Source organism: Lepidochelys kempii, chromosome 1 (assembly GCF_965140285.1).
Source record: "Lepidochelys kempii isolate rLepKem1 chromosome 1, rLepKem1.hap1, whole genome shotgun sequence".
Taxonomy (NCBI): domain Eukaryota; kingdom Metazoa; phylum Chordata; order Testudines; family Cheloniidae; genus Lepidochelys; species Lepidochelys kempii.
The window spans coordinates 79,493,641-79,516,684 of NC_136380.1; the positions used below are offsets into that span (position 1 = coordinate 79,493,641).

Genomic DNA, 23,044 nt, shown 5'->3' on the forward strand with positions numbered 1-23,044 from the left:
ATAGATGTATCATTTATATTTTAGTAGCATTATTAGATTGCTCCATTAAAGGGAGAAACTGAGAGAAATTCAATGCATGGTACAGTAATTTAGAGGTAGGGAACAAGGCAATACTTCAAGAGAAACAAGAATCTACAAAAAGCATAAAACAATAATGGTGTTTGGCCTAGACTAGAATATTGTTTATCTACAGTACACAAAGCATATTTATAATATATTTCTGGACCCTGTACCTATACTTCAGTTTCAGGACAAAAGATAAAAACTTATAAATAAATGGCAGAAAATATCATAGAATCATACCAATTACTTCAGTGGGATTATTTGTGTAAGTAAGTACTACTGACATGAATGAAAGCTGCAAGGCTGGACAGTTAGTTCTTTTAATATTTCCTCATTACTCAATGCCTCCAGCTTCTGATCACTTTTGTTGTTCTTTTCTGAACTTCCTCGAACCTGTCTAGATCTGTATAGTACTGCAGTGCCCACAAATGACAATAATATTCAATGTGAAGTTTTAGTTGTGCTATATAGAGGGAGAACAATTACCTCTTGCTCTATTTTGTAAAGACTCTGTAGGTAGTCCAAAACTTTGGGTTGTGGGGTTTGTTTTGTTTTCTGTACCACTGGAAACTCATGTGTTCCAGTCCATTTCCACCCCAACATCTCTTTCAGCATTACTGGTTTTCAAGTTTCTCTTTCCAATTATATATATTGATGTTTCAATTTATTTTCCAACAGGTGTATTCATTTTCCCAAGCTTAATCTGAGCCTATAATTTACTGCCCTTAATTCTAAACTCTCCAAATTCCTTTTTATTTTTCGGACCTTAATGATATTTGCAAAACCTCCCAATTTAGAACATTTCTGAAACTCAAAATGTTGTTTATCTTCTGAGAAAGAACTGCAATAAATATGTTAGATAGTAGTGGACCTAATATTGATCCTTGGGCCACCTCACCAGAACCTCCCACAGTATCATACAGTGTCATTTATTGTTACCTTTATTTGAAATTTCCAGATATTTTTCAGTCCACATGAAAATGTTCCTAGACCAACCAATTCAAATTAATTCTGATGGCAAGATTTCATGATGCCTTCTATCAAATGGCATACTAAACTCCAAACAGTTTGCATCTACTACATTTTATCATCCACTACGTACAGGCAGGGTTGGTTGCAGCCCCTACTATGAAGGTTGTTCAACATTTCCCATTATATTATTATTTATTATTTGTGTTACTGTAAAACCTAGAAGCTCCAGTCCTGGACCAGGACCCCATTAAATCTGGCTGAAATTTTCCAGGCTGCATTGTCTACCTCTGGCTGAATTTTATGGGAAAATTTCATCCAAAATTGGTGAGTCATTTCTGAGAATGAGGCTACTGAAAAATATCTTGTTCTCTCTATTACAAAATTCTGGAAACCTTTACTTTGAGACGCTCTGGTACTTCCATTATTTGGAGCAGGGACTTGAAATTTGGCAGAATGATAGCCTTTGTGTCAAGCATGTGCCTTTTGACCTCCCCATGAAAATCTACCCAGTTCTGGGAAACAAGCAATATCTTGTGGTTGAACTACACAGAAGGGTTTTAAAAAACTCTGTTGTATTTCATATAATACAACCAGTTCATTGTGTGACCTGAGAAAAGTCTCTTTGCCTCAGTTTTCAGTCAGCAAAACAGTATCACTAATATTCATCTACATTAAACATTACATGATTAATCCACATGAATCCCGTTTTATGTAGGTAAAGGCATATTCACCCCATTTCACAGATAGGCAAAGAATTTTAAGGAGTTTTCCCAAGATCACAAAGGGGATAAGTGTCAGAGCCAGAATCAGAACACCTTAATTCTTTGCTCTGTGCTCTTGTCATAAGACCATGCTTCTATTCTCTATTTTTTCCAGTTTTTATTTTTAAATATTGAGTTAAATAAAAACAATCGAAAACAAAATCAATCAACACTCATAATAAATATTTTAATATTAGAATCTGATTTTACATAATTGTAATCTAATTTTGATTGTATGAAAATATCGCATTTATAATCTATGGTAGTCAGCAGTGAGTTCTTATTTCTTATCATTTTCACTGCAAACTATGATATCCAGCTAAGCAACGGAACTAAAATTATCCTAAATATACATGTTTTAAAATATATGTTTAAAATATCCATTTATATTACTGGGCGTATTACAAAAGAGAGGACTAAAGTGGCTTGGGTCATTTATCTGTTTTGCTTCGAACAGAGTAGCAGGGAACTCAAATAATCACCATAATGCTAGTCATGGATGAGTTTTGTTTCAGAGGATTGCTTTTAAGACAGGAAACATCACTTTATAAGAAGCTCTTCTTAATATCAACAACAGTTCAATAACTTCTCATTTCCTAACCCTACCTTAGCCCACTAACCAGCTTCAAAGTAAATCAAATTTCCTAAAATTAATTTAAACTTCACCAAAGAACTTGTCACTAACAAAGCATTACACAAAATAACAGATAAGCTATCCAAAATTGTAAGGGATATAAGATGATTGTCTGATTGTATTCTGCGGTGTGCAAGTGTTAATTTAGTAGTTAGTTCTTTTATACTCCCCCATGGTAATATGCCAGACTATTGCTAAGTCATATACAGTAAGGTATCACTATCTGTCCCAAAGCTGAATATGCATAGGGTTACCAGATAGCAACTGTGAAAAAACGGGACAGGGGGTGGGGGGTAATAGGCGCCTATATAAGAAAAGGTCCCAAAAAACGGGACTGTCCCTTTAAAAACAGGACATCTGGTCACCCTAAACATGCACATAGGCCCTGATTCAGCAAGGTACTTAATCACATATCTAACTTTAAGCATGAGTAATCCAGTGGGAATAAGCACATGGTTAACTTCCATGTAGATGCCAATCAGGAACATAGCACCTGATCCAAAGTGCATTGAAGATGGGAAAGGCTTTGGATCAGGCCCACAGACATCTTCTGCAAACATGGGGATATTGAAAGAAAAAGAGTTTATACTTTGCTTTTGATCTTCAATAAATATTCTATAAAGTATTTATTTAGTTATTTAATAAAATATTTGACAAATAGATCCTATATTCTGAGACATGCATATATATGTAATGCCCATATATAGTGCTAGGGCACAGTGAAATACAGGTAAATAGTTTTGCTTGCATGATTAGTATCTTGAGCTATTTACTAACTAGTGCACATAGAAAAGAAGTTCTGCAGCTTTACTGAAGTCATTCACCACACCCTAACCAAAATACTTTGCAGTATCATGTAATAGGTCAGAGAAAATGGGGCCTTTTATTCAGTGTTTATGCCATTTCTAGGAAACTAGGGCCAGATGGTCACAAGAGCCAAAGTTCCCACGTATGCATCAGCTGCAGCTCCCATTAGGGCCCTAAATGTGAGCAGCTGAAGTCTTTCAAAAGTTTGGCCCTTAAATATTTAAGGAACATTCAAGTATCAGATGTAAGAGTTGGTCCAAACTCGCAGCTCTGCTGTTTTACTTACCTGTCTTGAGAGGAGTTCTGTGTTATGCTAAAAGCCTTTATATGTTTGTTTAGTATTCTTGAGTATAACGTAGCTTCAAAAGAAGCAGAAAAGGCCAGTAAGTTATTATTATTATTTTAATTAATTATTAATAAATTATTATTATTATAAGGACAAAAAATCAAGACAAGCACATCAAATACATCGGTCTCTGGACAGATTTATGGGTGGTTCCCCTGAGATACAGCTGCTGCTAGTCTTCTTGTTGACCTGTGGTTCCTGTTCCTAAGCTACTTTACAGCATTAATTAGTATAGGAAAATCAGACTATATTACATATTAAATGGTAGAATTCATGCTTAGTTCTGCCCCCACTCTGAGCTAAAAATAATATCTTTAGTTTTAGTATATATGTAACCTTGAAGTCTGAATGTGAAAACTAAAGGCTGTGGATTACAGCTGTTTTACAAACGATTTGCTGTCTCATGAATTTGATTCAATAAGTCGAGCTCTTTACATTCTAATGAAAAAGAGTAAGACTGTTGCTGACAAAAAACAATGTGTGAAAGCAGGCAAGGCTATGACTCCCCAGTGTTGCCACCTGGGGCAGGGCCACATGCAGATTGTGTCTATTAGGTCTTGCATTCATTTGAGAATTCTGATGTGATAATCACCCTTTGTTCCCTCTATCTTGTCTGTAACACACCTCACAACCATACGCAAATGTGCTCCCAATGGTGCACAGGTGTTATGACTGTTTGGATTACACTTGATTTCAAACAAGACTAATCACCATCTCCCTCCCTGTAAATTACTATCAGCACAACAACAATGTGGATAGGAATTGCTCCTCAATGGTGCAAATAATCCTCCTAATATCATTCCACAGCACGGCTTGCTGCTTAGATGGTTCATTTGATCTACTTTCTGCACTCCACTGCACAGGGGCAAATTCAATAGGTGCCGCTTATCTGCACAAACAGTGGTGGGCACAGTGAGGAGCTCATTTGTGTTATTTCCCAAGCAATCAATTTAGGAACACAGGAACTGCCACACCAGCAAAGAGCAGTGGTACATTATTTAGTATTCTGTCTCCAACAGTGACCAGTACCAGATGTTTCAGAGAAAGGTCAAAGTAACCACAAAATGGACAATTATGGTATAATCTGACTGTACGGGAAGTTTCATCCTAATCCCATTAGTTAGAAATTGGCTTTTACTCTGAGGCATGGAGGGTCTGTCTCCTCTTAATTTGAGGACTTTTTTAAAAAAAAAAAAGTAACTGTGGATGCTCTCAATCATATGAATATCATATCTTCTTGAATCCTGGCAAGCTCTTGGCTTCAATAACATGTAGCAACGAATTCCAGGGGCTAATTGTGCATGGTTGAACAAAAAAGTATTTTCTTCTGTTTTGCTGCCTTTCACTTTCCTTTAATATCCCCTTATTATTGTAGTATGAGAAAAAGAAAACATGAATACTCTATCAAGCTTTTATTATTTTGTACACCTCTGTCACATCCCTTCTTACTCATCTCCTCTCTCTCTAAACAATACAGATCTTCTCCAGGTCACTTCAGAGCGAAGCCTTTCCATGTCTCCAATCATTTTCATCACCTATCTCTATATTTTTTTATGAGATACAATGGTCAGCTTACAGACCTGGGTCTCTGAGCTTACAGACCTGGGTCTCTGAGCCTCTATTGTTTGAGCTAATACGTCTAAAGCCAGGGATATGGGGTTCATTCCTCCCTGCTGACAGTCCAACAAGTGACCACAACTTCATACTGTTTCAGGTGGTAGCATGTCTCAGAGGAGACCGCCCTATGAGTGAAGTTCCAACTGGACTGAGGCAGATGTGCTGGTGAACATGAGCCTGGTCCTGCATCTACTGAAGCCAGTGGATAAATTCCCATTTTCTTCAGTGCATACAAGATGCGGCCCCATCTGAGGAGAGGAGGAGGTCTAGGCCCAACTGAATTCAGTCAGAAGGATCACTTGAATATAACCAAGTGACCAAGTATCTAGCTGAAATGGAGCGACAAGCTGTGAAAAGATTGTTTGTAATCCCCTAACAAGACCTTAAATAGAATGGTTCATAGTTTATATATACTCTGGTGGTTTTCGCAGACAGAAGATGTACGTCATCCTATTACATGGTAACAAGGTATTTGAAATACAAAGGCCTTTTCTTGGACTTCAATAAGTGGTTCTGAAAAAAACTTATTCCAGCTCAAACCAAATGATTTTGCAGCTTTAAACTGTAATTTATATTCAACTAATAACTAACTCATGAAATATAATAGATAGCTTTAGATTAGAATGTGATGGTGGGTTTATCACAATTCTCCTTCCATCCGTATTAATAAAATGACTTTGCCACATACAACATAGAACAATGGTGCCATTTTATTGGCCAAGGTCTATACCTTAGCTGGACATTACTATTTTATTATATTTAAAATCAGTTAACATTCATATAAAAATATCATTATCTGGACTCTACAAATCTAGTAACTGAATTCAGTGCTGGCCTAAGTGGATGCAACTCTAGTAAAGTAAATGGAAATGCACCCTCTTTGGTCGTAGTCAATTTTACACAGTGGAGTCTAACTTCATGAAGTGAGAGTGTAACATTTTCTATAATTTGCTTATATTTTTTAATGAACACTTAAGGCCATATTCTCCAGGCTACCTGAGCTCAATGAAAGATCGAAGGGAGTGGTAATGGGGGAGGGGGGGAGGGTGGAAAATGCCTAAAAAGCTGTTCTAATGTGTGCTACTGTCCTCAGCCCCCAGGGGTTATCAGCCAAGTTTAGGTGTGACCTTGCCACATCCCCTGCAACACGTGCTGAGAGAGATATTGCCGAGACATTATGGTGGCTCACTGGCACGTGATGACTCCCTACACAGGGAATGGATCTTCAAATAGTTGGTTAAGACAAAGCTGCCCCCTAATAAAAAGCTGTTCTAAGAGAATTGACAGCTGAAATAGTGGGACAGTTTGAAGTTGTCAAAGATTACTGCACATATGAAATCTGGTGATGAATGGTTAGATTTTTGTCTCATAGGAAGTGCAAACAAAGGAAGATTATTTGTTTAAACCAAACTTTGCACCTTACACTAATTACCTATCACTGAAAACATTGTATGCAGGTATTTTATAAGCTACATAAACCTTAATTTGAAATAACAAGCAACTTGCATAACGTAAGACATACATTTAGGAGAAACCACAAATTTGGTATGTAAAACATAACTTGTGCTTTGCTTTCAGTTTACTTGAGTTCAAAGGGTTCACAGTGTATGTAACCATATTAATATTGTGATCATGGAAATACTGATTATACACTCAAAGCATGACATCTGCAATCATATCACATGCATTCCAAAGGAACAGAATGATCGTCAAAGATGGACATGTTTATCATTGTGAGACTAAGCCAGTTATCCAGGGTATATGGGTTCACTCTATAGCTCTTCAAAGATATAGAATATGTCTCAAGAAATAAATGCAGGGCTTGCTATAGCAATCGTGTATCAAAATGACAACAAATATGGTGACAGGGTCTTCTTGAAGTGGTGCTGTTAAGTTCAGTAAGCCTGTTGCTTGAAAGGTTATGAATGATGTGAGATTTTTCCAGTAAAGCCCTTTCCATATTAGTCCTTTCTAGTAAAAGAGCTAGCTCAGCAATTCTCAGACAGTGGGCCAGAGCTCTTTGGGGATGGGTGTCTGTGACAATTGTTCTGGAGTCTGCAAATAACATGTTCTTATGTGGCAAAAAGGGCTAATGTAATCCTTGGATGTATAAACTAGTGAATAGTGAGTAGGAGTAGGGAGTGATTTTACCTTTGTACATGGCATTCATGAGACCAATACTCGAGTACTGCATACAGTCCTGGTGTCTGCATTTTAAGAGAGGATGCTGAAAAGTAGGAGAGAGTGCAGAAAAGAACCACAAATATTACTCAAGGCTGAAGGAAATGCCTTACGGTGAGAGACAAAGAGCTCAATCTTTGTAGTTTATGACAAGGAATATTGAGAGGTGACTTGATTACAGTCTAAAAGCACCTTCACAGGGAGAAAACACCAGGTATTAAAGGGCTCTTTAATGTAGCAGAGAAAGGCTTCAGAAGAACCAATGCATAGAATTGGAATCCAGACAAATTCAAATCAGAAAATCAGACACAAATTTTTAAAAGCGAGGATGATTGGATCAAACTATTAATGGAAGCAGTGATTTTCTATCTCTTGAAGTCTTCGAATTGTGACTGGATGCCTTTCCAGAAGATATGTTTTAGCCAAATACAAATTATGCTATAGTTAAACACAAATTATTGAGCTCAGTACAGGGGTAACTGGGTAAAATTTAATGGCTTATGATATGCAGGAGGTCAGATTAGACGCAGGGGGAGGGATAGCTCAGTGGTTTGAGCCTTGGCCTGCTAAACCCAGGGTTGTGAGTTCAATCCTTGAGGGGGCCATTTAGGGATCTGGGGCAAATATTGGGGCTTGGTCCTGCTTTGAGCAGGGGGTTGAACTAGATGACCTCCTGAGGTCCCTTCCAACCCTGATATTCTATGATCTACTGGTCCCTTCTGGCCTTAAACTCTATGTATCTATATATTTCTCCAAACAAAAATATTTATGTAAATAAACTCACAATAACAAGAAAGAACACAAAAGCCTAAAAGTCTTTATATGTCTGTGTTGCTCATCTGTTCGAAGTGCCATGAAACTATGGTATGTTACTATTATTTATTATCTATGAAATCAACACAGGCAAAAATAAAACCTGACTGAATTGAAAAGTGGCTAGTTTTAGAGCCACTTGACTCATGTCTTTCTACAAGACGGGTCAATGTGTTTCTGAATAATTATTGTGAGGTTTGAGAGAAGCCCTCAGTTTAACCTAGTCTCATGTGGGATGCTCACAAATAAATAGGATAAAATACTACATCTGAAGCCACTGGACCATAATAGATGGTACTGTGCATATAAAACAAATCAGCCAGAAAATATACTGATCAGGAAAGGGCTATAGCTGTCAATATATTTATTTTAATAAATCAAAATAAATAAAATAGAAATAAAGGTTCCTGTCCCAGCCTCTAAGCAGTTTTGGCAATTATTTAACAAAAAGCACAAATATGACAACAAATCATCCAGAAGCTTTTCCATACACTGGCTGTAACTAGCCAATTAGTAAGAAAAAACCCACACAGCCTACCCTCAAACAACAACCCTTCTTCAAAAGCCCTGGTGGGTTTGGCAAGGTTTCCTGAAGGTGAACAAGCTATTTCCAACACAAATAGAGGTGAGCTCCAAAGCTGATGGGCTCTCACTGAGAATGCCCTACCAGCAGCCTCCTCTCTCATGCACAGAGAGGTCCAGTGGCTGGGCTTACAGCTCTGGCTTTATTGAACTGAGAGAAAAAAAGACCATCACTGTGGTAGGCAGGTGCCCAGCTATGTAGGTTTATAGGTCAAAATCAAAACAACTTACGTTCTACCTGGAAACCTACAAGCAACCAACACAAATCATAGAACCCTTGTATCATTTACTTGCAGTGAGATACCTCATTGAACTTGTAGGCTGTCATATTCTGCATCAGTCTCCGAAAGGATCGAAGTATACGCCCAGCGTATAAGCACACCGAAGTGGACTAATCTTGAGGCACCAACGGCATACATGATGGAAGTGAAGTCAGCATCGCATAAGAAATAGCCACAATCTCCCAACCACACATAAAGAAAGAAGGGCATCCTTGTTACTGCTGAAACCTGATCATCCAGCAATTGAGTTCTAACTCACCTAACTCATAATCTGCACCACAAATAACAAATGAGGAGTGGGCAAACACCCTCAGTCAGCGGGACAGGCATAATCTTTGTCATATCTTTTGTTTGCTTCCCTAAATCCACCAGCATCATCACCATTTTGGTTGGATTAAGCTTCAGCCAACAGTGCAGAAAAGCAACTCAGAATATGGGTTTAGTAAAAAGATAAAGAAGGAGGGGGAAATTGCATGATCCTATCATTTAAAAGAGAGTAAGAACACACACCAAATGAAGGAATAGTAATTTAACAAGGCACTACTTAGGAGCTTTTACAAGGCTCTAGAGTTAGAGCATATCAGGAATGCTGAATTTGAGCTTTAACTTGCTTTTTGCAGGAAAGATATATGGAGGTTACTTTGTGACCCTAAGAGCACCCAATCCCAGATGACAAAGTGTTTCCTTGTATGTAACAGTAAAACTCAGCTGACCTGACCTCACACACAATACACCTCACACACTGTTGTCATAGCTATTTAAAAGGAATCTTGTAATGTATCATCTAAAAACTGGTAACACTAGGGTTATTAATATCACTGTGAAATGTACATTACAATCCTGTATGTGAAATTAGGGATATTCTCTGGTATGTTTTTGAGAGGGTTAAAAAAGGAGGCAAAAGAGTTTTTTCCAGACAAAGAGGAACACAAAAACCTCTTTGGCTCAATGGCAAACTAAGCCAGGTGTAACCATAGACAAGGAAAACAGGCTATTCATTTGCATCAGAGATTGCAGAAGATCATTTGCACTGTAAAATCATAGGAGACTGCAATATTAACATGACATCAGCTCCCTGGTGGACACAGCAAGCTCAGCTGAGCTGAGCCGAGCCCCCAGGAGGGCTTCCTGACTTTGAAGTCAAAGACAAACTTTGGGACTATGAGGAATTGTGAAAAAATGTTGAGGTATCCACCTCCCAAGGGAACAAAGAAACCAGCACTTTGCTTCTGTGAGAGTTGGATCCTGGCCTAAGTCCTTAAGAACTGTACATGAGGACTCACCCCGACTTGGACTAGTCGGAGAGGGATCTTTCTTCAGGGAGTATATTTTGAAGAGGATCTTGTGTTTGTGAGTGTCTCTTTTATTCTCACAAGAAGCCCTGGAAAAGAAACCTTTAGGCTCAAATGTTGTAGCCTTGGCTCCTGAGCTTGTGCTCAGAAAGGTTCTGCCCATCAACTGAACTCATTTTATAAGGGGTGATAAATGAAGTGGGAGGAACAACAGCATCCACTCCCAGTCTCTATTCAAGCCTAAGTTAATTGTATCCAGTTTGCAAATCACATCAGCCACACTAACAGAGGCTCATTCACCTGCACATGTACCAATGTGATATATGCCATCATGTGCCAGCAATCCCCTCTGCCATGTCCCTGGAAAAATCATGGAGCAGGTCCTCAAGGAATCAATTCTGAAGCACTTAGAGAAGAGGAAAGTGATCAGGAACAGTCGGCATGGATTCACCAAGGGCAAGTCATGCCTGACTAATCTAATTGCCTTCTATGACGAGATAACTGGCTCTGTGGATGAGGGGAAAGCAGTGGACGTGTTATTCCTTGACTTTAGCAAAGCTTTTGACATGGTCTCCCACAGTATTCTTCCCAGCAAGTTAAAGAAGTATGGGCTGGATGAATGGACTATAAGGTGGATAGAAAGTTGGCTAGATCGTTGGGCTCAAGGGGTAGTGATCAATGGCTTCATGTCTAGTTGGCAGCCGGTATCAGGTGGAGTGCCCCAAGGGTCGGTCCTGGGGCCGGTTTTGTTCAATATCTTCATAAATGATCTGGAGGATGGTGTGGATTGCACTCTCAGCAAGTTTGCAGATGACACTAAACTGGGAGGAGAGGTACATATGCTGGAGTGTAGGGATAGAATACAGAGGGACCTAGACAAATTAGAGGATTGGGCCAAAAGAAATCTGATGAGGTTCAATAAGGACAAGTGCAGAATTCTGCACTTAGGACGGAAGAATCCCATGCACTGCTACAGACTAGGGACCGAATGGCTCGGCAGCAGTTCTGCAGAAAAGCACCTATGGGTTACAGTGGACGAGAAGCTGAAAATGAGTCAACAGTGTGCCCTTGTTGCCAAGAAGGCCAATGGCATTTTGGGATGTATATGTAGGGGCATTGCCAGCAGATCGAGGGACGTGATCGTTCCCCTCTATTTGACATTGGTGAGACCTCATCTGGAGTGCTGTGTCCAGTTTTGGGCCCCACACTACAAGAAGGATGTGGAAAAATTGGAAAGAGTCCAGCGGAGGGCAACAAAAATGATTAGGGGACTGGAACACATGACTTATGAGGAGAGGCTGAGGGAACTGGGATTGTTTAGTCTGCGGAAGAGAAGAATGAGGGGGGATTTGATAGCGGCTTTCAACTACCTGAAAGGGGGTTCCAAAGAGGATGGCTCTAGACTGTTCTCAATGGTAGCTGATGACAGAACAAGGAGTAATGGTCTCAAGTTGCAGTGGGGGAGGTTTAGGTTGGATATTAGGAAAAACTTTTTCACTAGGAGGGTGATGAAACACTGGAATGTGTTACCTAGGGACGTGGTGGAATCTCCTTCCTTCGAAGTTTTTAAGGTCAGGCTTGACAAAGCCCTGGCTGGGATGATTTAGCTCGGGATTGGTCCTGCTTTGAGCAGGGGGTTGGACTAGATGACCTCCTGAGGTCCCTTCCAATCCTGATATTCTATGATTCTATGTACATTGGTCAAACTGGACAGTCTCTACGAAAAAGAATAAATGGACACAAATCAGACGTCAAGAATTATAACATTCAAAAACCAGTCGGAGAACACTTCAATCTCTTCGGTCACTCGATTACAGACCTAAAAGTTGCAATTCTTCAACAACAAAAAATTCAAAAACAGGCTCCAACGAGAGACTGCTGACTTGGAATTAATTTGTAAACTGGATATAATTAACTTAGGCTTGAATAGAGACTGGGAGTGGATGGGTCATTACACAAAGTAAAACTATTTCTCCATGTTTATTCCACCCCCCCACCGTTCCTCAGACGTTCTTGTCAACTGCTGGAAATGGCCCACCTTGATTATCACTACAAAAGGTTCATCCCACCCCAGCTCTCCTGCTGGTAATATCTCACCTTAAGTGATCACTCTCATTACAGTGAGTATGGTAACACCCATTGTTTCATGTTCGCGATGTATATAAATCTCCCCACTGTATTTTCCACTGAATGCATCTGATGAAGTGAGCTGTAGCTCATGAAAACGTATGCTCAAATAAATTTATAAGTCTCTAAGGTGCCACAAGTACTCCTTTTCTTTTTGCCAAGTATTGTATTCTATTCTGTTTTTATGTCTCGCCCATCATTGTGGAATCTCAGAGCCTTCCAAAAGTGTGTTTAATGATGTGATTAACATCTGACATATGTGGTTATTTCTCCCTTCCCTCTTCCTGAAGGGAAATTGTGATAGCAGACCTCAAAAAAAAAAAAAAAAAACTATGCTATTTGTCCATGAAGGAACTAAGTCATAAAAAAGGAAAAATATGTAATTCATAATGTAACCCCAAGCCAGAATTGGGTGCTATCATCATATAAACAACAAAAAACTGAGAAAAACAACAACATTGGCATGGTTATGAAGTGAGCAGAGTGGATAATGTAATAATTCACAAAAATGGGATTGAGTGCAATGCAAAGGAAAAATGTATTGAGTCAAACATTAATTCCTGAACAATTCCTTATTTATGCATTATATTACATACATATTAAGGGCCAAATTCTGTTTTCAGTTACTTGTGCTTAAATTCATGCCAAGTTAAAACAAAAACTGAGAGCAGAATATGTCCCTAGGAAAGTATCACCACAACTTTATGGACATGATGGTGGTGCGTGTGTGTTTTCTTATTTAAGAGAACGTTACAGCTAATATACTTACGTGTTGCTTGCAGAGCTGCCCATGACATTATGAAAAAGTGAAGTTCTTTTCAGGAAAAACCTTCAAAAATGTTTAAATATGAAATGTAACAAAATATCCTTATTCCATAAAACACTATGGTTTTGCTCAATAACTGCTATTCATTTTAAATTGCAACATTAGAAAGGTTATCTGATCCATCTTTAATCCATGCAAAGTATGGCTAGAATCTACAATGATGCGGGCCCTGGAATTGTGTGTGATAAGACCAAACCAGTTAGCCGGGTTTTCTGTTTGTTTTGTGAATGCTCTGCCACAAAATGATCTCACGCTGTGTTTTGCCATTTAATTATGCTATGACCCATTGTTTAGTAATTGTTACTTACTGTACATTCAGTAAGATTATTTGCCCCCAAAGCCTTTGTGGTACCACACTATAATTTTTAGTTTATTCATTCATTTCCATATACTGTTGGCACTTGAAATATTAACTTCAGAGGTTCTTGCAGGGTTTTAGCAATTCTACTGAAACCATTAACAGTGAACTATGTACATAAGTGTTGATTCTGTGTCATAGATTTTCTAGTAGAGAGTTCAAGTAGGACATTGTGCCCTATAACTTCTTCCTCCCTATATCTTCCCCCCCTCCCCGCCTTCAAAATGACTGGGTGGTGTTTTGCCCTCTTTATCCTCACCCTACATCATGATGCTGCAAGAAAAGAATGATAATATGGCCCCCTGTCTGGAGCTACCTCATCCCTGGTCAGAGGGGTATGCCACTTAACCACTGCAATGATTAACTCATCTCCTCTTTCTCTTGACACCAGCTGCTTTTTGAAGAGTGAGGGAAGCAGCAAATGCTTAATATGGGAGAAAACTCATGACTCAGTATTTGGCAGTTACAATAAGCACAGTACTTATGTGAATGATGAGTCACCACTTTTCATCCCTGCCACATAGTGCTGGTACATTCACTTTGCAGAAAATCTCTTTTCCAGATGGCACTGGTGGCAGGACAACAAACATCCTTTCTGCCTGAATCAAGTCAAGAGATTATTACAACTAAACTTGAAAATATTACAATAGAGGTGGGTGGCTCATGGTCATCCATGGGTGCACAGCATATAGTAAGAAGTATAGTATATAATATTCACATATTCAATAGTAAGAAGAATACTTAGCATATATATAGTGCTTTTCATCTGGAGATCTCTAAGTGTTTGATAATGATCTGTATTTATCATTACTTCTATTTTACAGAGGGTGAAATTGAGAGACAGAGGTCCAGGGAACTGCCCAAAGTTATACCATGTGTCAATGATAGAACTGCAAGTGGAAACCAGGTCTATCAAATACCAGTCCAGTCCCTTTCCCATTAGACCACACTGCCTCCCTTAGGGCTCCTCTTGATTACATCTTTTCTTCCTAGTTATGGTGCTATTCTGTAAGTACACAACAGTACAGTATGGTGGCTGCTGACCCCACATTTCCTTTCCCACGTGTTATTCTGATCAAAGGATAGATTCCAAGCTCATTCAAAAGCTTAAATGAACCATCCACTATTGCTTAAAAAAAAATCAAATGTGTATGTTGTACAGACTATTTGGAGACTTGAATAAGCAAAAAGACATGTATACATACTTATGTAACCCATTTGAGCTTCAGCTGTCCATGACTTTCTTTGCACTTCCACAGGATACTATTTGAATGAGACAGGACTATGGGAGGTTACAGTACCAGAATGCGCTATATGCTACCATATATAAAACTTTTATTCAGATTAGCACCAGAGTCCAACAGAAAAGTTTCCATGGCTGCAGGCCACGCAGTTTTAGCGATAAAAGTAAGAGAGCTTTTCGGTGGCGCTGGAGATTATTAGATTTTTCCTCCCTGTTCTTAAAAGTTCTGGTTTGTTTCAGAATCTAGGATTAGTTTAAGGTTTCAGCTAGCTCTTATTCGAGTCAATCTGAAAACAGATTTTTATTGCAGAGGTACCCACCATAAGAGCTACAGTATAGTTATATGCAGGCCAGTAACTCTTTCCCATAGTATTTTATCTGTGTCACAAATGATATCCCAGTAAAACAGTAACAGTTCCACTGATATTTTATCTTGATCTTTAGAACTGCAAAAATGTCAATGGACACATCCTATACACTTTAGATCCTACTTGACTTTGCATTCAGTTTGAATGAACCAAGGATCCCATTCAAGGTCAATGGAAGATTCCCCTTCACCATGCCAAAAGAGACATCTCATATTTCAAACACCTGCTTTGAATCAGAACTGAACTGTTACAGTAACAATCAATTCAATATTTTCTTTTTCATTCTTCCTTTAAATGGGACACTAACAAGGTTAGTTTTAACTTCAGTCAACAGTGGTCCCATCTATACAGGAATATCTTTAGCATAGGTTACATGTATTTCCAGCCTAAACCATTCATTCTAGGCTGCAAGGAATATTGAAGAAAAGTCCCTTTAGACCAGTGGTTCTTAACCTGGGGTGCATGCACCCCTGGGAGGTGTGAGATGCTCTTTCTGGGGGTGCGAGACATGCCAGATTTTTTGAGAAGGTAAATCACTGAAAACACAAATTAAGCACAGGCATGTAAGTACAACTACTTCATTTAATCAAACCTATGTATTTATTAACATTATACATTTTGTAACAATTACTGTAATATACAAACAAAAAATATATCTAGGTTTAAAGAACTGACCTACTTCAGCGATTTGTGATAAGGGGTGCGAGAATATATTTTGATTTTTGATAAGGGGTCCAAGAACATATTTTGAGAACCAAAGGGGTGCAGGCTGCAGTAAAGGTTAAGAACCACTGATTTAGACTAACAGTAAATAAACAAATAGCGCACATGACCCTGCTGTCAGGCTGCCATTGGGAGTCCCGTTGTTACTTGCAACCATGTGACCTCTGCATTGGAGTACATTAGGAGCGCAGGACATTTAATTTTCATTCTTGAACTTATGGATAGCCTGGGGATAGCCAAAGAACTAGAAATGATACTTCATATCATGTGTGGTACAAAGATTAAGTAAGCTCTACGCGGCGGGAACTATCCTTTAGTATACGTTTGTATAGCATTAAGTACAATGGGGCCACAAGCTGGTTGCCTCTAGAGGTGTGTCTACATTGCAGCTGAGAAGTGTGATTCCCAACATGGGTAGACGGACTCACGCTAGTTCCTACAAATATCAGTGTGGATGTTGTGGCACAAGGGGCAGTTTGGGCTAGCCACCTGAGCTTGGATTCACAGCATCTGGAGGGCTTCGACCCAGGTGGCTAGCCCAAGCTGCCACCCAGGCCGCAATGTCACACTGCTGTTTTTAGCATACTAGCTTAAATTGAGGTAGCGCAAATCTGTCTACCTGCATTAGGAATCACACCTCCCAACTTCAATGTAGACTTACCTAGGGAAACTGTAATATAAAGATTAAAGCACAATGATGCCTCAAAGTCCCCCCCCCTTTTAAAACTAACTCTTCCTCTTACATTTTCAAAATGGTAGAAAAAGATTTAGTCACGGAACTCCTATTAAAATCCCCTCATCCCTTTCAAAATCTCTAATTGAAGAAGTTCCACTGCTTTCTTCTTGTCCTAGCTGGCAGCTCGGTTTTGAATCAGAGTAACTATTCTGTTGGTTTACTGGCTTTTGGAACTATCAGAAGAAACCAGTGGAAATTCTAATGGAATCAACGGGACTTTCCAGTAGCATTTCAAGCAATGCTTTCAATTTTACCTCTTAAGATAATTAAAATGCATTTCTGTGTGCCTATATACTGCATGTAGTATATTTTATTTTTGATTTACTTATGATTACCCTTACTTTTCATACCTTCTCTAGAAATTCAATAACTCATCACGGTCTACAAAACATTCAGTACTTATCATTCTTTATAGTTTATATTCAACATTCTGAAGTCATCATTGAGACAGTATTTGTGACTTGAAAAAATGTCTAATCCAATAATGTCTACGCAGTTGCTGATTTTAACTTGAAGCCCTTCAGTACTCAAAGCATATGTAAAGCCAGAAAACTATTTCTACACTTCTTTTTCATCACCACCTCCAGAGCACGATTGTAATTGATCATTAATTCATGCATTATTTAAAGGATGCCTCAGCATTGTGCCACATATCACTCCTCTGTAAAGTAATCATGTCTGCATAGAACTCTGTTTTTCAATTATAATGAGCCTGCATTAAAGCTGTATTCTTATTTTTCAATTTATCACAGATAACAGTAGTAAATTTTTGTTTTCCAAAGAAATGAATAATGGGTTTTCCATGATGTCATGAGATGCATTGTTTTCTAGAGTAAACTACTATAGAATATCTTTACTTCAGACAGTATAAATAAGAAATGTCAGGTATCCCATACCGAAAACAATTGCTTAAACAACATAATATCACTTTCTGACAAAAGAACTTAATCAATATTCTTTTGCCACATTTTATTATTAGAGCAAGACAGTCACAATTAAAGTTGCATTATGGTGATGTATCAAGAGCCCTGAACAGGATTCAGCAGTCTTGCATATAAGTATAACACCGTAGAAAACTTCTACAGTACTTAATAGGGATGAAACTAACCCTATGTTAAATACTAAAGGACTTTTCTGTAAGTGTTGTAATTTTGCTTAGGGTAATTGATTTAAAATTAACATATATGTTCATCCTTGAGTACATCACACTTAACTTACTATTTATTTATTTATTTTTTACAAACCTTGCACACAAACCTGAAGGGTACTGGGCACCCTCAAATCTGGTTGGTAGGAATGATACCAACGTTGAAGGTGTTCAGCAACTTGTCCACTCAGCCTCAAGAACTTTTAAAAGAAGAGCAGGGCATAAGGTTAATGTTGGCTAAACTGCAAGATTTGTTAATATAAAAAAATGCTGCCAGAAACAGCAGATTCTAAGTCTATTTCCATGAAGAAGAGTTTTTCCTTCACATTCTATCCATTTTTTTTTTCTGTTCTTTCCCCCTACTTCTTTGCCCTCAGCTGTTATGATTGAACCAAAAGTGATCACTCCTCTGCAGATCTGATCATTTCTCAAACAACTCACCAAAAGCAACATTACACTAGAGCTGATTAATCAAATGCACTCCCTTTGAAATGTACACACTGGTATATTATCTACCATGGCAAATTAGCAAATTCAAAAAATCAGGTCCATTTGCAAATCACAGATTGCAATATTATATGATTCAATTCAATATTATATGACAATTCAATATTATATGACACTTGGTCAGCTGACAGATTGTAAATTAACAGTTTATCTTCTGTTGTACCCTTCTTGTCATAGTAATTACTATAGGAACTCTAATCAGCAAAGTCATAAAATAACTAAGACTGATGTCTTGTAATACACATTATATTCCCAGCTGTAAAAAAAAATATCTCAGGATTTGCTCAGCTTCCAAAAGCTACCAAGGCAGGAAACTTTCTTATATTCAAACAGTGATCAGCTATCCAAATTCCTTACTGATTCTTTGCTTCTTACTATTATTAAACTGGAGTAATCAACGTGCTTTATATTTACATACAATTGTAAGTGTTTTGTTAAAATGATCTCTGAAATACCTGCAGATGACCTTAAAAAGAAAGACACTTTCTGGTAATATCATTTTCCACAATGTTCCATGCTGTATTTTCTGCAGGGCTTATAATTAAGAATGAGTTTGATTGTGAAAGTGGGCCTGTGTTGTGTTGAGTGTAAGGGGACTGTTGCCCCCTTAGTAACATTCAGTGGGGGTGTTTTGGTTGGCGAGCTCCCAGTACTAAAAGGGAAAGAGTCTACGGGAAACCAGGACCCTGAGACTGATAGTCCCCAGGAACAATGGGGAGAGGCCAATGCTCCAGGTCAGCCTGAATGACAGGGCGAGCAGGCTAATCAGGCAGTCAGGAGGTCAGGGAGGTCACACATCCTCCGTGTGAGCTTGATTTTGCCTGGGTCAGACAGAGTGGGGCCGAGCTAAGGAGAAAGCAGGGGCCCAAGGTAAGCTGGAGAGCAGAGCTGGGCCAGATCCAGAGAGAGCAGACCTTGTCCTGGGAGCAGAGCTGCAGCCCCAAAGCCAGAGGCACAGCCCAGAGAGAGCAGACTTGCCCTGGGAGCAGAGCTGCAGCAACCAGAGTCAGAGGGGCCAGAAAAGCAGCCCACGAAGCAGGTCAGTGCTGGGAGCAGAGTCACAGAAGCAGCCTGCAGAGCAGACCTGCCTGTCCTGGAGCAGAGCTGTAGCAACCAGACCCAGAGGGGCCAAAGAAGCAGCCCAGGGAGCTGGAGGCAGAGCAGCAGTGGTGAAGCTGGGGCTGGAGCAGTCCGGAGCTGGGTGTGGTGAGCAGCTGGGGAGAGCGAGGGGGACCCTGGGCAGTGGGCCCAGCACAGGGAGACACCTCAGCCAAGAGGCTCTGCAGGCCAGGCTTGGATTGTAACCCCGACAGGGCAGGGGGCGATACTGGGAAGAAGGGTAGACGAGAAGTGGACGAGAAGCTGGATATGAGCCAGCAGTGTGCCCTTGTTGCCAAGAAGGCCAATGGCATTTTGGGATGTATAAGTAGGGGCATAGCGAGCAGATCGAGGGACGTGATCGTTCCCCTCTATTCGACATTGGTGAGGCCTCATCTGGGGTACTGTGTCCAGTTTTGGGCCCCACACTACAAGAAGGATGTGGATAAATTGGAGAGAGTCCAGCGAAGGGCAACAAAAATGATTAGGGGTCTGGAACACATGACTTATGAGGAGAGGCTGAGGGAACTGGAATTGTTTAGTCTGCAGAAGAGAAGAATGAGGGGGGATTTTATAGCTGCTTTCAACTACCTGAGAGGTGGTTCCAGAGAGGATGGTTCTAGACTATTCTCAGTGGTAGAAGAGGACAGGACAAGGAGTAATGGTCTCAAGTTGCAGTGGGGGAGGTTTAGGTTGGATATTAGGAAAAACTTTTTCACTAGGAGGGTGGTGAAACACTGGAATGCGTTACCTAGGGAGGTGGTAGAATCTCCTTCCTTAGAAGTTTTTAAGGTCAGGCTTGACAAAGCCCTGGCTGGGATGATTTAATTGGGGATTGGTCCTGCTTTGAGCAGGGGGTTGGACTAGATGACCTCCTGAGGTCCCTTCCAACCCTGATATTCTATGATCCTACCACTTAGAGCCTGAGAGCGTGTGGCCACGACCAGAGCAAGTATCCAACCCACAGCATCCCTACAGCAAAGCCAGGGCCTGAGAAGAAGGCCTGGGACTTACAAGGAACAGACGGTGAACTGCCCTAACATTCCAGAGACACTGTTTGTGATGTTCCCTGCCAGAGAGCGGGCTGATGTGTTTCCTTTAACCTTTCCCATTTTTCCTTTTTAAAATTAATTGTTCATTAAATAACTTACATTTGCTTTAACTTGTATGTAATGGTCAGTGGGTCAGAGAAGTGCCCAGTCCAAAGAGAGTACCCTGGAGTGGTGACCACAGCAGGGTTGGGGGTTGAGCCCCCCCAGGAATCCTGGGCCCAGCCTTGTTGGGGTTACAAGGACTCTGCCAGACAGGAGAGTGGAAGGGGAGTCCTCAAGGGCAGGGAGGACTCTGGGTAAAGGAAGTGGGAGTGAGGACTCAGATCCTTTCGCTAGCCCACTTCACTGGGGTAGTGCAGAAGCCAGGAAAGTTCCCCACAATAGCGGGACTATTCCCCCGCTTACATGAGTTAAGCTGCCAATGAATACATCTACTGGATCAGGCCCCATGGGCAAGATAGGAACAGGAGCACTTATCTACCCCTGGTTTTGGATAGCACTGGGGCATAGCATGAACTGGGTGTCTAGGTGCCTAGACTGAGGCAGCTGTACGCATACCCAGAGACAGAAACTTGGGCACCTAGAGAGCTTTTATAGTGCAAGATTAGGTGCTCAGAGAGTTAGACTACAGCTGAGATATAGTCTACTTTTATTATCTGTATATTTCCCTCCATGGTCCAATTTGCTTTTAAAAGCTGCCATATAGAAGTGGCTGCCATATTTAATTTATTTTGAGGGAAGGTACATGAGGGTTCTGGAGAGAACATTGCCCCTGTCTTCTTATCAGAGACAAGTCAAATTTGTGTGAGTGACAGCTTGGTTGTTGGTTGTGAGTTAAAAGAGAGGCTGCAGTTTCTGCTCATAGGAGATGCCACAGAACATATAATAAGACAGTGTGTGCTTAGAGAGCAAAGTGACCTGGAGGTAACCAGTAATGTGTTATGTATGATTTAAAATGACAGTAAATGGAGACGGTCATATTTAACAGGATCATTTTGCTTTTACCATGCAGTTTTGAACACCAGTTCTTAACATGGATACACTACAGAATGTACAATGGTTCATAGAAAGGCCGGCTCTAATCTTATAGATGTAAGTCAGATAACCAGATAAGGATGTTGTCCCAAAAGGCCATTCTCATGCACTAAACATTATCTTTTGCCTCCCACAGAGATCATGGGAGAATGGCCTTCCCAAGCTCTACTTTGGGCAGCATAACAGAGATCACCACAAAAAAAAGCACCCTCAAAATATACAAAAAACATACAACAAAAACCCACCCTGAGTTATAGTTATTATAGAATGTCTTCTTGCTTGCTTTGACGTTCTGCCGAGTAACACCAAACAGTCCATCGACTAGAACTACAGGAAGAGATTAAATTTGATATCAGAATTTCTCCACAAAGCAGAAGTCCTTTCTCTAAATTAGGGGTTGCTTTTTAATCACTACCAACACTCTGTGAGCAGAATGGTTTTAGTCTGATCTTAGCTACATTCCTGGCTAGGAAAAAGAATGATCAGTTCACTAGAAAGCGGGTCTTTAAAAAAACTAAAAGTGATATGCATTCTTCATGTTTTCTTTCTATCCCTCACCTAATGTTCTCTCCTCACACCACGAACAGGGCTACAGCTAATAATTTTACACGTTAACACCTGTATTTATGCAATGTAAGTACTGAAGATGCAAGCACGAACAACTTCAGACTTGCCAACTTGTGGATGATCTGACCAAGTTTACACACCGACAATCCAGATGTTTGATAGAAAAGACATCAAGTGAAGACAAAGATTTTCTTGGGCTATTTTTGGTGTTTAGTTTCTCACAATTTTGTCAGGGACATTGTGTGCTGAAAAAGAGGTAGAGATAGTTCATGCAACAGGAAGTGCAAGGGAATGGAACGGTTTAAAAACAGCCCACTTAAAAAGAAGGAGGACATAAAAAATCATGCATGCTATACCAAGTGATGTGTCTTTCAAAACCCAAACATTGTAACATCACTTGCCCCTCTAGTTGCAGGACATCAGCTAATTTTTGCACATGGTGTAAAGCAGTAAGGGAGTGCAAGATCAAACAGAGGATTCTACTTTAATTGCTGTATATGCCTATAATATTAATAAAAAGCACAGGAGTACTTGTGGCACCTTAGAGACTAACACATTTATTTGAGCATAAGCTTTTGTGGGCTACAGCCCACTTCATTGGATGCACAGAATGGAACATATAGTAAGAAGATATATATAGATATAGATATATATACACCCACACATACAGATAAGTTGGAAGTTGCCATACAAACTATGAGAGGCTAATTAGTTAAGATGAGCTATCATCAGCAGGAGAAAAAAAACTTTTGTAGTGATAACCAAGATGGTCCATTTACATAGTTGACAAGAAGGTGCGAGAATACTTAACTTAGGGAAATAGATTCAATATGTGTAATGACCCAGCCACTCCCAGTCTCTATTCAAACCCAAGTTAATGGTATCTAGTTTGCATATTAATTCAAGCT

The 23,044-nt window shown here is 39.8% G+C and overlaps 1 protein-coding gene across 9 annotated transcripts in view; it reads right to left on the reverse strand.

The window, feature by feature from the left end:
* The window catches only part of KLF12 (KLF transcription factor 12), a 370,069-nt gene that overhangs the window by 130,768 nt on the left and 216,257 nt on the right, over positions 1 to 23,044 (reverse strand). The window lies entirely within an intron of this gene.